Source organism: Adiantum capillus-veneris, chromosome 13 (genome assembly GCF_014529385.1).
Source record: "Adiantum capillus-veneris isolate H3 chromosome 13, ASM1452938v2, whole genome shotgun sequence".
Lineage (NCBI taxonomy): Eukaryota > Viridiplantae > Streptophyta > Polypodiopsida > Polypodiales > Pteridaceae > Adiantum > Adiantum capillus-veneris.
In genome coordinates, this window is record NC_140943.1 from 15,474,829 (window position 1) to 15,491,178 (window position 16,350).

At 46.3% G+C, this 16,350-nt stretch overlaps 1 protein-coding gene across 8 annotated transcripts in view; it reads left to right on the plus strand.

Moving 5' to 3' along the window:
* The first annotated feature begins 305 nt into the window (after nt 1–305).
* The window catches only part of LOC147443639 (uncharacterized), a 69,181-nt gene continuing 53,136 nt past the window's right edge, over nt 306–16,350 (plus strand). For 5 of the 8 annotated variants that reach the window (XM_086526446.1, XM_086526438.1, XM_086526439.1 and 2 more), the window contains exon 1: nt 2,759–5,193. The gene's annotated coding sequence lies outside the window, so the exon portion shown is untranslated. The other 3 variants (XM_086526445.1, XM_086526444.1, XM_086526443.1) reach the window with 2 other exon arrangements.

The following is a 16,350-nucleotide window of genomic DNA, read 5'->3' on the forward strand; positions in this document are numbered from 1 at the left end:
AATATGTTGTCAATCACCACGTAAGTATTGCCTCGAGTTATCATTTAGTATATGCGGAGCTTCCAAGGCCGTGGCTTGCTTTGCTCGCGGGAACATTGTCCAAGTCAAAAGTAAAAAAAGAACAAATTTCTTTAAAAATAGCCATGCAAAAAAACGAGCTGCAGGACAGACAAGGTGCCGCTCCATGTGGGGAGAAGCCACCATCTCGGAGATAGACGTAGGTGGGGCGCCATCTGTGATGTTTCATGCAGCATGGGAAATCAGTTGCATAAGGGGGCGCCCATCAGAGGAGAGGGGGGTCGGTTGGAGGACGAGGAGGGGACGGCAGGTTGGGGCCATGAGGTGGCGCTGTTTTACAGAGGGAGCGGGCTGTAGCAGAAGGGACCGGCCATGTCAAGAGAGGATCGGAGGAGAAGGGTCAGGAGGGGGCCATGAGCAAGGAGGGCCACCTGGAAGTGAAGAAAAGCGCAATATGCAGAGAATGGAGGCCGCCAGGGCTGCCAGAAGGTGAAGTTGAGGCACGGGGAGGTCTGTAGAAACTGAGGGCTTTATGGCGGGTAGGAGCAGCACGTAGGTGGGGTGCCACCTGCGTTGAAGTCTGAGAGCTACGTGAGGATAGGGAGGACCAGAGAAAGCAACGGGTTGGTGACGAGAAGGGAAGGAGACACCTGCAAGAAGGCGGGGTGGATGATGCCGAGAGTATGGAGAGGTTCCGCCAAGTGTGTGGAGGAAGGAGAAGTCACCAAAGGCCGGAGTTGTTGCCGTCAGATGTGAAGCATGGGAAGGCCGCTAGTACGGGTTGCCAATAGCCGAGGAGGGGTACCAGATTGCACCAAGGCACGCAGTTTCCAGTCGCCATCATCGTATTTGATTGTGTTCATGTGATACATAGTTGGGTTGTGTTTTTTGTCGAGTTTTCTCATCTTTTGCAGTATGCTCGTGGTAGCGGTGGCTTCGGGACTGTGTGTGTGCGTACGTGTGTGTGTGTGTGTGTGTGTGAGAGAGAGAGAGAGAGAGAGAGAGAGAGAGAGGGAGATTGGTGAACTATTTTGGGTGCGGTCAGGGCATGTGTGGCCTCCCGATGTGAGAGTGTTCATAGTAGGTGATGATATGATGTTGGATTAGTGGTGTTGAGGTGTTTATGTATGAGTGTGTGCAGCCAGTGGTGTTCAAAGGTGAGTGTGTGTAATTACAGTTTGCAGATTGTGTATCGGTGTGTATGATTCTGTGTGGTTAGGGGTGCGGGTTAATCCTTGGGCTATAGAGAGGCAAGTTTGGAGTGTGTTGGGTTTGTTCCCCTTCCCCCTTTCCATCAGTGGTGCCCCCATTGAGGATCTACCGATTGCTCCTCTGTGAAGTTTTAAAGCCTGAAGATGATTCATGATATCGACTTGGTGCTTGCTGGAGAAGAAGTGGTTGCAGATTGTTTTTGCAATCTGGAGCTATATCTATTGCAATTGAGAATTTGTGGAGATGAAGGCAAATTGAGGGCACTACCATTGGTTTTACAAGGACGAACCAAAGCTTGGTTTGAGGATTGAAGGTTGCAGATCGCGCAATTGATGCGCGAGATTCGGAAGCAATTTGTTGAAGCTTTTTAGAAGTGGGATTCTCAATCGGACTTGGGTGAACAATTGAGCAAGCTGAAGCAGGATGTAAGTGAAGATTTTGCTTTGTTTTTGGATAAATTTGACTCTATTTGGAAGAGACTAGCTGCTCTTACATGTGTGCGAAATGGAGATCATTTCAAGCGAGAGCAGTTTATAGCTTGGTTGCATCCGCGAATCAAGAGGAAGGTCAAGTGTGGTGATGCAGATGGCTATGCACAAATGGTTTGCTTGGCGAAGGTAAAGAGCAGGAAAGCAAAGAGGAAGCTAGAGATGGGTTTGTTGGATCCGTCAGACTATGGATATAGCTCAACAATTGAATTGCTTCCTCATGAAGCCAAAGGGGAGTTCAAGTGTCAAAGAGGACGTAGTTGCTTCATCGTTGGTAAGCCGTTTCGGTTCTTCGTTTCAATTTGTGTGTTGCTTGCTATACAAGAGTCTGTTAGCTTGGCTAGCAAGGATGCGGTCCTAGCCAAAGTGTATGCGTGAAGAAGCAAATGAAGATGTGAAAAGCTCATAGGACAAGATTGATGTTGTTGGCAAAGTGATGGTCGAAGCTGTGCAGGAAGCAGCTAGCCAAGGGGTTGGGCAACCTTGCCCTACCGATTGTGTTGAAGAGCGGCAATGCATTCCAGAAGGTGTGGATGATGTCAACATACCAAAGAACGAGGTAATATATCATGGCTTTCTTTCTCGCTTAGCGGATGATGTGGCCGTAGAAGAAGTCCTTGAAGAGCAGGCAATGGTGGTCGAGCAATCCAATTTGCTCTCGCATGAAGTGGTTGAAGATGAAGCATCAAAGGCTATGGTGGACGAAGATTGGCATGGTGAGTCAGGTGGAGGGTATGCCATTTGAAGGACCTACAATAGAGGGTATGCTTGAGAAGCAGGTAGGCTTGGTTCTCCAAGAAGCAGCGCCATTGAAAGACAGGTTGCCAAAGATGGGTGTTATTCTATTGATGGACATGCTTTTGAAAGTTGCTTTACACGAAGTTTTGCACGGTTTGCAAAGCTCCTTGATGAGGGGTCTACTATGGCGAGCTCCCTAGCGGTTCATTCAGTGTATGAAGCCGGCGTATGGATACACGTTGCTGAAGATCGATGCGATGCCAAGTTGCACGGGAGGCTTGTTTTTGGGTTTACAGGTACAAAAAAATGGTTGATTATGCATGTACTACAGATGGATGGCCACGGCCAATGTGTTATTTTCAATCCAGGTGGAGTTTACATCACATTTGGGAAAGCTCGAGGCTTTCCATTTGATCTGGGGGGTTTATGCAGTTGATAAAATCTCCCTCTATCTATCTATACAGTTGTACATACTACATATAGCTTCTTATTATGCTATTATGTTCTCTCTTCTTATGCAGTTTTCTAATACCTAAATAATGCTATGGTTGAGCATGAATGCTCAACAAGGGGGTGGGAAATGATGGTGCACCTAGTTTGTGTCGACCCGTGAAAATGCCAGCAGCAGGAGAAGGACAACAGACAATGTGATAGCAGAGGGCTTGGACAAGTACCATATGCAACCGGGAACAAGTCCCGCAGAGATGTGTATGCCAGGTGTGGCACATTACAGGTCGGGGCCATGGTTTTGGGCTTCTCATCATCGGGATGTTTACAAGTACTTGAAGCCTAGCCTCAATGTACTCTATAGCTCTTCGGCTTTAGCGGCTTGCCATTCCGGATGCTTGGGAAATAGCTATGCCAAATTAAAGTTGGAGCCCGACATGTTGCCGATTGGTGGTCGATGACACCAATATAGTGCGTGTATCAGATGGCGCATCGAGGGCAGCAATCTGAAAGTTTTCATGAGCGTGAAGCAAATATGTTGTCAATCATCACGTCATAAGTATTGCCTCGAGTTATGATTTAGTATATGCGGAGCTTCCAAGGCCGTGGCTTGCTTTGCTCTCGGGAACATTGTCCAAGTCATAAGTAAAAAAAGAACAAATTTCTTTAAAAATAGCCATGCAAGAAAACGAGCTGCAGAACAGACAAGGTGGCCGCCATCTGGGAGATAGACGGAGGTGGGGCGCCATCTGTGATGTTTCATGCAGCATGGGCAGTCAGTTGCATAAGGGGGCGCCCATCAGAGGAGAGGGGGGGTCGGTTGGCGGACCCGTCAATGAGGAAGGGTCGGGACTCTGTGTAAGGCCGCTGATTGGAGCGTTGCAGAGGGTAGCCAAGGAGGAGAAGGAGTAGGTTCAAGGGTTATTGGGGAGGACGAGGAGGGGACGGCAGGTTGGGGCCATGAGGTGGCGCTGTTTTACAGAGGGAGCGGGCTGTAGCAGAAGGGACCGGCCATGTCAAGAGAGGATCGGAGGAGAAGGGTCAGGAGGGGGCCATGAGCAAGGAGGGCCACCTGGAAGTGAAGAAAAGCGCTATATGCAGAGAATGGAGGCCGCCAGGGCTGCCAGAAGGTGAAGTTGAGGCACGGGGAGGTCTGTAGAAACTGAGGGCTTTATGGCGGGTAGGAGCAGCACGTAGGTGGGGTGCCACCTGCGTTGAAGTCTGAGAGCTACGTGAGGATAGGGAGGACCAGAGAAAGCAACGGGTTGGTGACGAGAAGGGAAGGAGACACCTGCAAGAAGGCGGGGTGGATGATGCCGAGAGTATGGAGAGGTTCCGCCAAGTGTGTGGAGGAAGGAGAAGTCACCAAAGGCCGGAGTTGTTGCCGTCAGATGTGAAGCATGGGAAGGCCGCTAGTACGGGTTGCCAATAGCCGAGGAGGGGTACCAGATTGCACCAAGGCACGCAGTTTCCAGTCGCCATCATCGTATTTGATTGTGTTCATGTGATACATAGTTGGGTTGTGTATTTTGTCGAGTTTTCTCATCTTTTGCCGTATGCCCGTGGTAGCGGTGACTCCGGGATTGTGTGTGTGTGTGAGAGAGAGAGAGGGAGATCGGTGAACTATTCTGGGTGCAGTCGAGGCATGTGTGGCCTCCGGATGTGAGCGTGTTTACAGTGGGTGATGGTATGATGTTGGATTAGTGGTGCTGAGGTGTTTATGTATGAGTGTGTGTAGCCAGTGGTGTTCAAAGGTGAGTGTGTGCAATTGCAGTTTGTAGATTGTGTATCGGTGTATGATTCTATGTGGTTAGGGGTGCAGGTTAATCTTTGGGTTATAGAGAGGCAAGTTTGGAGTGTGCTGGGTTTGTTCCCCTTCCCCCTTTCTAACGTCCCAGGTTCGCGACCCACACCCCACACGGCGGGTGAACTAGGTAGGTGAACTCAAAGCGCCATTTTTGGCCCGAGTTTACCCTTAGTTCATCCTCTAGTTCACCGAGTTGACGGACGGCTGAGATTGCATTGCTTCTCTTTCCACCGTAGATCCCCCGGGCTGGAGCCTCGATGATGGCACCAACATTTAGGACCGAGGGCAGTTCCACGTGGCATCAGGCATCGAAATAACGGCGTCGAGAGATCCTCTCGCTCGGCACAAAAGAAACTGCAGCGGCGATGGTACAACATTCGCCTTCTCGAGGGCGGTAGAGGTTTTCTCTTATGGCGTGATAGCAGATACTGATAGTACTATCCATTTCCCCTCTATGATCATTCTGTCGCAAGCTTAGTCCAGGTAACTAACAATTGAGAGAGAGAGAGAGAGAGAGAGAGAGAGATGAGATTGTTATGGGAAGATGTTATTTGCTGTAGTTTGGTTGATATATATGCCACATATGGTCTGCTTGGATATGTCCAGTGAGGAAGTCTAGGCTCTTTTCATCGAATCCAGAGATAGGGATTCTCTTCAGACGCAATCACCAATGCTTGCATCTTGAAGGCATATAGCATTATGCAAAAAGTCGACACCGGCAAACGATATGTGAAGCAGAGGCAGGGTGAGGACTGTTTTTATTGCATGCGAACAGAGATACTCTCTCCAGACACAAGTCACCTTTTCTTGCATCTTGAAGGCATGTGGCATTATGGAACAAGTTCATATGATCAGTAGAGGAAGGACGAGGAAATTTTGGGTTTTTTTAACTGTGCTTTAAAAGGCATAGATGCAAAAGTTGGTATATGTTCAACTCTTTGTTGAGCTTCCTCTCGAGGATGAAATCTCTTTCAATGCACTGATTGTAGGATATGCCCAACAGTGGCAAGGTCAAGCACCATACGCAAGTGCCTGTATAACATGATACGTTCGCGGTGGGCTACCAATGAAGTTTTGGAATGGTTTGAATGGAGGCAGCAAGCGGGCGTGTCTCCATATGCAAGTACTTTTTTTGTTGTGCTGAATGAATATATTTGTGTTGTTTCCATAGTACGTAGGCAACCAGATGTACACGAAAACTTTTTTTGTTGTGCTGAATGAATATATTTGTGTTGTTTCCATACTACGTAGGCAACCAGATGTACACGAAACAAACATGTATCCATGCATCATAACAAAAATTATATGCAAATTTGAGAGCATGTTCATGCTCTACTTAATGAAAATGTGGGGTGTAGGCCAATACCAAGGTACCTATCAAGGCATAAATTGAGCAAATTATGTTGATATAGGCAAACAAATTTGGGACGAGATTGGTAGTCGTCAAGGCCTGTTGAAAGAGAGTGGTTTACAGAGCTTTGGCAAGGAATGGTGAGAGTTTTTCGGGCTATTGTCACAAAGTGATGACGTGGCTTACTCAACTGGAAAGGAATCGCCGAGAGGACAAGAGAAACTGAGCTTAGAAGATGGCCGATGGAGTCCCAAAGAATTAATGAACTAAAAGAGCACTGGCCGAGGGCCTAAACCTAGTTTATCAAAATCTTGAACTCTGGTTGAAAGTCCCGAAAATCGCGCTGACATGCTGACGTGGCAGAATCTCGAAAGTTGCGGTCCTGTACTGACGTGGCGAGCTGTACGGATTTTCGTAAAATCTGATGGCAGATTTTAGCGGTTTTTACGTGGGCTTTTTGGGAGCAGATGCTTTTGGGGAGTTTATGCTTTTGAATTGAATAGCTTTTGGGCTCTGCTTTTAGGCATCCCATGTATAAAAGATCCCTTGGGCCTCACTCTATAGAGCATTTGGACACAGAGTCTGAGAGCAAAGAATCCTCGGGAGTTGTATTTGCGAGCATAATAATAAAGAAATACGAAAGGGGTGCCAATCTTTGGGGCCAATGCATGTGGGCGCGGAACTTCGCCGTGGCATGTGGCTCTCTCTCTCTCTCTTAAAGTTGAGTGATTTTGCAGTTTCTGTTTGTGTGTTGCCATTGTTTTCTCGCTTCGAGTGTCCAAGCTTGTAACAGTGGTATTAGAGCTTCATTCGTGTGCCTTTCTGAAAGCATACGTGTCCTTGAAGAGCACATAGAGCAGTGAAGATTTTGTTTGTCAAAGAATCTTCGCGTCCCTACCCCGGAGTCTACATTAGGAGGATTGTTTCCAGATCCTCCCCTATCTCCATCTATGCCACGGATTGCACCAAACCCTATGGAGACTTTGGTCAAGTCTATGATGGAGATGATGCTATAACAAGAGGCTCAACGCACCGCCATGGACAGAGAACATCAAGAACAGAGGACAGCTATGGAGCTCGAGCGTGAGTAAGCTCGCGAAGCTCAATTCATACCGGCTGAAGAAAAGAGGGTAGCTATGGAGCTTGAGCGTGAGCAAGCACGCGAAGCTCAACGCATAGCGGTTGAAGACAAGAGGGCATCTATGGAGCTTGAGCGTGAGCAAGCACGCGAAGCTCAACGCATAGCGGCCGAAGAAAAGCGAGCGGCTATGGAATTAGAGCGAGAGGCGCAACGAGACCAATGCATGGAAGAGTTGGTCCTACAGGTACTCTCCTTGAAGAGCGAGCCACTCAAGGAGGCCGACGAGTCATCACGTAGCGCAAGTAGAGACGGCGACTCCAACAATCCAGTCACTGAAATCTGGCTAGTGTGTCCAATCATGATAGTATAGTAATTCCGAGGCAAAGTAGGGTCTCGAGATATGAAAATAGGTACAATCTGTCAGGTGCAGTGGAAGAGAATAAGGATTTGCTCGGATCTAGTACTCTGCACACAAACACAAGGGACACTTTACTTCACTTGAAAGAAGTGAACTGAACTGAAAGAGAGAGACAAGAGAGAGAAAAGAGACGACATAGGGATGTCGGGTCCCAACCCTCAAGGGCCCCAACCCTCAAGGGCCCCTTGCTCTGTTGCTAGAGCAAGTACTTTCTTTATTCTTACACAAATGCTACTACAATGACTAAGTGCTGAGATGCTGCTGCTAAGGGGTACTGATGCAGTGGTACTTGATGACGACTATGTCGATGACGACCATGATGTCGACGACGACTGGGACGGTGACGACCATGATGTCGTCGTCAAAATAGGGATTTACGATGATGTTAGGTGCAGCGGAATGAATGTTGGATTTTCTCAAGATTAGTGATCTTTATTTGCTCAAGGTTCCTTTTAGTTCTTAGGGAAAGAGAGCTTTCCGTCTTGTAGAGTATTGTGGTCACGAACAAAGTGAGTGGATATTGTGCGTGCAAGTGAATGAGACTTGAGTTTGCTTATATATTAATTTAGCAAAATTGCCCTACCTACTTTTGTTGGAAAGTCACTTAAAAATAATAAGTGAAAATAACCAATAAATAGGCTAAATGCATTGGAAAATTCCCCTAACTGATGCTAATGGATTCTGATGGGAATTCCGATGATCATGCTGTGTGCAACCAGAGGATATGCATCTATGCTAAGTGACTAGGCATGCACGGTCTACGAATAGACTCACAAAAGTGCCAGATCACTGCTAATCTAAACTGACTTGACCGACTGAACCCTGCTGTGGTGTAGCTTGTCCACGGACACATAGGGTTGGGATGTGTCACGTGACATCCCCTGCTTTTCAAAGTGAGGTATTGGTACCGAACTGTATGGCGTCGAGGGAGATCGCCAACAGCATCCGGAATCCTGGAAGGGACTCTGCGTCGGCCCACTCTGATGTGTTGGTCGTGCGGTACTTGAACTTCATAAAGGACTGCAACGCTTGCTTCTTTGGGCCGCGCCAAAAGCGACACAGTCTTTTGAATCTCCTTTCTTGCGTCAACTGCGTCTAGAGATCTGCTTCTTTCGTCTTCAAGAATCTCCATGGCTGAAAACTCCTGAAACCATCTCCAACACAAAACCATGAACATACTTATTCCATGTAAAGTGAAGGAAAAAAATCTTGTCTTCTCTAAAGACTGTGCATGCAATGTAGATGAACAAATAGACGGAGTGACAATCTGTCATCAAACACATGCAAACAATGAGGTTGAATCTTTTCTGTTTGATCGAAATAAATCAACTGTGGCAAATCACAATGCTTGGTGCTCATACTGTCATGTGCTCGTTCGGAAACTGTGTCATGCCAAGGAAGAGACATGGAATGTGACTTCGTGACGTACAAACTTTTCAGCTTTTCATGAACAATCCGTATACATTCGTGCTCATCCATGAGAGAAACGTGCTTAACATACAATATGTCATGCCTAGTAAAAGGGATCACATAACGATGTTGACTAAAATACAGGAAACCTTCACGAATGAAACACTCGAACAATGCGTGCGTATCAATCATGCGAACACATAATACTTCCTGTGATGGTTCTTTGGACCTAGGCTCGATAGCCAAGATCACGTCTTCCTGAAGGGGTTCTGTGGACCTAGGCTCGAGAGCCAAGATTGCTTCTGCTTGAATGATCGAATCGTCCTGTGGGGGTTCTTTGGACCGAGAGTCGAAAGCAAAGATCGCTTCTTGGTGATTGATCGAATCTACAACGAGGTTAGCTTCGCTAGAAAAAGCATCCACTAACATGCTTGTCATTGTCATCCAAATCATCATGCAAATCATTATCATTCAAATCATCATGCTTCTCATCATCATGCAAATCATTGTCGTTCAAAACATCATCATGCTTCATACAATCCTGCAAATCCTGTGTTTCATGCGATGGAGAAGAAGAGACTGAGAGAGTCTCCTTTTCCCGAATCTCTTGCAGCGGTGCCTGCACTTGAGAAAAGAGTCGCAACATCTCTTGCAGTCGTGCTTTGTTCTCGCGATAAAATTCTGCTTGTCTTGCTTGGTTCTCTGCTTGTCTGCGTTCCATTTCTGCTTTTCTTTCTTTGAATTCACGATCCAATGTGGCTTGTCGTTCTTTGGCTTCCAAGCGTGCTTGCTCACGCTCACGCGCTATGGCTTCCATTCTTGCGGCATTTCTTGCTTTGCGTTGTAAATTCTGTTCCATAAACAACAGCTCCAACTCCTCCATTGGAGTTAATGCAATCGGTGTCGTAGATGGGGAAGGTTCGGAAAAACCTCCCGGTGGGGAAAATTCTTCTTCGCCTCTCTCATGCTCATCACCTCCAAGCGAAGTATCCATTCCGCTTTGAGTGATGACCAATCTGCAATCGTGGGTTCTTGGGGTCTTGGGTTCTTAAGTTCTAGAGGAACTTGGGTTCTTGAGGGTCTTGAGGTCCTTGATTCGTGAGAATCTTGGGTTCTTGAGGTTCTTGAGGTTCTTGAGTCTTGAGGGTCTTGGGGTTCTTTCGCTTGCAAATTGCGTTGGAGAAGGATCTTCTCTTCACCCGAGTTCTATCGCACCCCTTGGCAGCCTTGCGCTCACACCAAGGTTGCTTTTTCCCACCTCACGTCGATTGGCCGCTAAGTGCACGGTCCGCTCTCAATGAGTGAAAAGAGACACAAGGGGAGGTTGGACAAGCCCTTCTTTCTTGGGATTCCTGTCACTCTTCAACAAAACACGATTAGGAATCGCCACGCCCAAGTAAACTTGGGTTCGTGCGATTGCAACAAGCAAAAAAAGTTCTTGTGGTTCTTTCTTTGAGTAATGCAGAACACTTCCAAAGCTCTGATACCAATGTAAGGTGCAGCAGAATGAATGTTGTATTTTCTCAAGATTAGTGATCTTTATTTGCTCAAGGTTCCTTTTAGTTCTTAGGGAGAAAGAGAGAGCTTTCCGTCTTGTAGAGTACTGTGGTCACGAACAAAGTGAGTGGATATTGTGCGTGCAAGTGAATGAGACTGAGAGAAGGAGAGAGAAGAGATACGACACCGAGAGGTTGTAAAACCCTCCTCCGAAGGTCCCACTCTCGCCGGCGAGAGTGGTCTACTTTGATTGCACAAAGGTGTACAATGCGTATGCAATGGACTGATGCAATGGGACTATGCCGATGATGACGACTGTGATGACGACGACGACTTGATGGCTGAAATCTGTGAACTTTTATCTCCTGATTTTCAGGACTATTTCGGTGGCTGAAAATGACTGTTTTGGCTGCGTTTTTAGGGCTGAAAATGGGGGAACATCTGCAACCGTCTTGGGATGGTTCTGCTGAGTCATAGGCTGAAAACTGCGAGGATCTGCTGCTGTTTTCGGCTGAGAATTAAAAATGCTGATGCTGCCTTTCTCATGCCAAAAACGCTGGCTGTGGGACTTCTTTGGCTGTGTTTTTAGAGAGGTTTGCACCTGCTGAAAACGCTGCATAGGCTGAGGTGTCCAAGCTGTGGAAAACGCTGGAATAGGCAGCAGGGTCTAGCGTTAGTGAATTGCTGACAAAAATGCTGAAGGCTGAGGTGATTCTGTCGCGGGAAAACACCGAGGATGGGGCTGATCTGAAAGGATCTGCTAACGCCAAGGTACTGTGGTTGATGGCGAAGACTGCAAGAGAGGAAACGCCAGAGGTGGGAGTATGGCGATGGTCTACTGCTGGGGGGTTACTGCTGAGAAGTTGCCTGTTGAGCGGGAAGCTCCTGCTGCCTCTTCTGCTAGAAAGTGCTAACTTGGGTTTGCTTATATATTAACTTAGCAAAATTGCCCTACCTACTTTTGTTGTAAAAAATAATAAGTGAAAATAACCAATAAATAGGCTAAATGCACTGGAAAATTTCCCTAACTGATGCTAATGGATTCTGATGGGAATTCCGATGATCATGCTGTTTGCAACTGGAGGATATGCATCTATGCTAAGTGACTGGGCATGCACGGTCTACGAATAGACTCACAAAAGTGCCAGATCACTTCTAATCTAAACTGACTTGATTGACTGAATCGTGCTGTGGTGTAGCTTGTCCACGGACACATAGGGTTGGGATGTGTCACGTGACAGATGACGATCATGATGATGAAGGTGTCATCGTCAAGATAGGGACTGCGATGACGATGAGGATGTCAACGACGACGATGGTGTCGATGACGACGGCATCAAGGCTGAAAACTGAAATCGCTAGGCTTCCTGTTGGAATAGGTTTCTTGTTCCTAGAATTGATGATATTCTCGATCATTTAGAGGGTGCTGCAATTTTCAGCAGGATAGACCTTAAGAGTGGGTACCATCAGATTCGTATAAGGCGAGAGGATGTGCACAAGACTGCGTTTAGAACGACATTTGGTCTTTATGAGTTTCTAGTTAGTGATGCCGTTTGGGCTAACATATGCTCCTGCCACGTTCAACAGAATGATGGACCGGATTTTCTGCTCGCATCAAGACTTTGTTGGGACATTCTTCGATGACATGATAGTCTATTCGAAGAATGAAGAGGAGCATAGACGTCACTTGACCATTGTGTTCGAAGAGCTGCGCAGTTCACAGGCTACTTGTAAATCCTAAGAAAATCGAATTCTTCCTAGAAGAGATCCACTTTTTTGGTCACATCGTCTCAAAGGATGGTGTCAGAATGGATCCCGCAAAGGTCAAAGCTATTAAGACATGGCTAGACTTGAAGACTGTGCACGATGTCAGACAGAAGCTTCTTGGGATTGTGTTCCTACTATAGAAGGTTTATCAGGAATTTTACAGAGATAGCATCACCTCTTTACGCTTTGCAAAAGAAAGAGGTCACTTTCAGATGGACTTAAAAAGAGATTTCAGTTTTTAGTCTCTAAAGGAAAAGTTGACTTTAGATCCAGTATTGTTTTGCCAGATCTCAGGAAGTCATTTGTGGTCCAGTGTGACGCATGTGGCAGTAGCATCGAAGCAGTGCTAATGCAAGATGGACGGGTAGTAGCTTATGAGAGCCGAATTTTGCAAGGGCCAGAGAAGACTATGCCAGTCTATGAGAAAGAGCTCTTGGCTGTGATTCATGCGCTTTCTAGCTGGAAGCACTACCTCTTAGGTGCTGATTTTGTTGTCCAGACAGACCATCAGACCTTGGGATACTTCTTGACACAATCAAAGTTATCCGAAAAGCATATGCGATGGGCAAACATTCTTTCTATGTTCCACTTCCAGATTATGCATGTGGTGTAAGGTGGAGCGGAATGAATGTTGTATTTTCTCAAGATTAGTGATCTTTATTGCTCAAGGTTTCTTTTAGTTCTTTAGGGAAAGAGAGAGCTTTCCGTCTTGTAGAATGCTGTGGTCACGAACAAAGTGAGTGGATATTGTGCGTGCAAGTGAATGAGACTGAGAGAAGAGAGAGAAGAGATACGACACCCGAGAGGTTGTAAAACCTTCCTCAGAAGGCCCCACTCTCGTCGGCGAGAGTGGTCTAACTTTGATTGCACAAAGGTGTACAATGCGAATGCAATGGACTGATGCAATGGGACTATGCCAAAGACGACGACGACGACTTGATGGCTGAAATCTGTGATCTTCTAATCGCTGAATTCGGGCACTGTTTGGGTGGCTGAAAATGACTGTTTTGGCTGCGTTTTCTTGGGCTAAAGTTGGGGGAACTTCTGCAACCAATTGGGGTGGTTCTGCTATGCTTCGTGTGCCGAAAACCTGCGTTACTTCAAGGCTGAAATCTGCTGATAAAAAACGCTGATGCTGCAGGTCTAGGGCTGGCGTTTTGGGATGAAAACGCTGAACAAAGGCTGAGGTCTTGCTGGTGTTTTTGCTATGAAAAACGCTGATGCAGGTGTAGCGTTTTTGCCATGAAAAACGGGCTGAGGGTACTGTTGGGGGTGATCATGCAAGGGGGAATGCGGGGGATCTGAGGTTCCAAAAACGCTAAAGCTGAGGTGGTTCTGTCGCGGGAAAACACGGAGGATGGGGCTGATCTGCAAGGGGAACAAGCGCTAGAAGAGGGAAGCTTGAAGGCGATGGTTCTGCTGGGAATCCCCGCGAAGGAGAAGGTCCAAAAACGCTGGGGAGTTCTGGGGGGGTATTGCTGGGAAGTTGCCTGTTGAGCGGGAAGCTCCTGCTGCCTCTTCTGTCAGAAAGTGCTAACTTGGGTTTGCTTATATATTAACTTAGCAAAATTGCCCTACCTACTTTTGTTGGAAAGTCACTTAAAAATAATAAGTGAAAATAACCAAAAATAGGAAAATAGGCTAAATGCAATGGAAAATTCCCCTGACTGAACCTGATGGATCTTGAAGGGAATACTGATGATCATGCTGTGTGCAACCGGAGGATATGCATCTATGCTAAGTTACTGGGCATGCACGGTCTACAAATAGACTCACAAAAGTGCCAGATCACTGCTAATCTAGACTTGGCTGAACGGACTGAACCCTGCTGTGGTGTAGCTTGTCCACGGACACATAGGGTTGGGATGTGTCACGGGACATCCCCTCCTTTTCAAAGTGAAGTACTGGTACTGAACTGTATGGCGTCGAGGGAGATCGCCAACAGCATCGGGAATCCTGGAAGGGACTCTTCGCCGGCCCACTTTGCTGTGTGGGTCGAGCGGTACTTGAACTTTATAAAGGTCTGCAACGCTTGCTTCTTTGGGCCGCGCCGAAAACGACTCAAAGTCTTCTGTGGCGCCTTTGATGCTTCAACTTCGTCGAGTATCCTGCTTCTTTCGTCTTCAAGAATCTCCATGGCTGAAAATTCCTGAAACCATCTCCAACACAAAACCATGAACATACCCATTCCATGTAAAGTGAAGGAAAAAAATATTGTCTTCTCTAAAGACTGTGTATGCAATGTAGATGAACAAATAGACGGAGTGACAACCCGTTCATCAAACACATGCAAACAATGCGCTCGAATCTTTTCTGTTTGATCGAAATCAATCAACTCTGGCAAATCACAATGGAAATGCCCATGTTTGGTGCTCATACTATCATGTGATCTTTCGGAAACTGTGTCATGCCAAGGAAGAGACATGGAATGTGACTTCCTGACGTACAAACTTTTCAGCTTTTCATGAACAATCCGCATACATTCGTGCTCATCCATGAGAGAAACGTGCTCAACATGTAATATGTCATGCCTAGTAAAAGGGATCACATAAGGATGCTGACTAAAATATAGGAAACTGTCACGAATGAAACACTCGAACAATGCGTGCGTATCAATCATGCGAACACATAATACTTTCTGTGAGGGTTCCTTGGACCAAGGCTCGAGAGCCAAGATCGCTTCTTCTTGAATGATCGAATCGTCTTGTGGGGGTTCTTTGGACCTCGACTCTAAAGCCAAGATCGGTTTTTGGTGAGTGATCGAAGCTACATAGAGGTTAGCTTCGCTAGAAAAAGCATCAACTAACACATCATCATTGTGAACAATCACATCATCTTCATACAATTCATCATGCTTGTCTTTTTCATCCAAATCATCATGCAAATCATCCTTCAAATCATCATGCTTCTCATAATCATGCAAGTTCTGTGTGTCATGCTGTGGAGAAAAAGAGACTAAAAGAGTCTCCTTATCTCAAATCCTTTCAACCTTGTCCTGCATATTAGCAATGAGAGATGGAGAAGGAGAAGTATCCACTCCATGTAAGACAGTAGGAGAATCACTTTTGGCATTGAGAGTTAAAGTGCTAGCCTCCCAATCAACGACAGGGTTTATTTCACGAAACCATTTCATGCCTAAAATCATATCACATCCTGAGAGAGGAGAAACAACAAATCTTCTAGTGAAGGCAGTTTGTTGAATTGCAAACAACACATCAAGGCACTCCTTCGTGATGAGAGCGTCCATATTGGGACGAAAGCCAGAGACCTCGATAGGAGATCTCGGACTAGCGGGCTCTCTCAACAAGAGAGGGACTGATCACATAATGCATACTACATCATGCATACTACCTGGGTCAAACAATATGACAAAATGGTGCCCCGAGGTACGACCATAACATTTAATGAGAGAATCATCAATGGGAGGGTCCTTAGAAACCTTGGGCACAATCGTGTTATCATTCATTGCATTGAAGATGTAGTGCGTGCTATGGGTTCTTTAGAGTTATTCGATTCAAGCTTAGGACATGTTCGTTTTATGTGACCCTTAATGTGACAATGAAAACAACGACCTTCTTTAGAATACGTGCTTTGTTCTTCCGACGTGATGTAACCTCCTACAATTCCTTGTGCTACCTTTTCATATGGAGTAAGCCTAGGTTTAGCAGTTGTGTTAGCCTTACCCTTAGATTCATTGGAAGAATTCTTTGATGAGATACTGTCGGTAGATTGGTTCGAAGAGTTATCATTCTTACCATTCTTACCGTTCTTACCGTTCTCAGGAGTCTGCGAGGTACTTGTGGAAGTCTTGTTCTCCTTAGGCTTTCCCTTGTTGTGCTTCATCTCCTGTGCGAGAGCAATCGCTACCGCCTTGTTGAGATCGATTGGATCGAGTACCTCGACATCGTACTTGATATACTCGTCCAATCCAAAGAGAAAAGCCTCTTTGCGCTCTTCATCCGACATGCGTAGTTGGGTACCTAGCTGCAAAACACGATTAAAAAAAGACATAAGCGGCATACCATTTTGCTTGAGAGCGCGCCAATCGTCCTTCAATCGTGCGAGGTACTGAGGTGGCATAAACCGCGTCTTGAGCTTGTCTTGGAAATCAGCCCA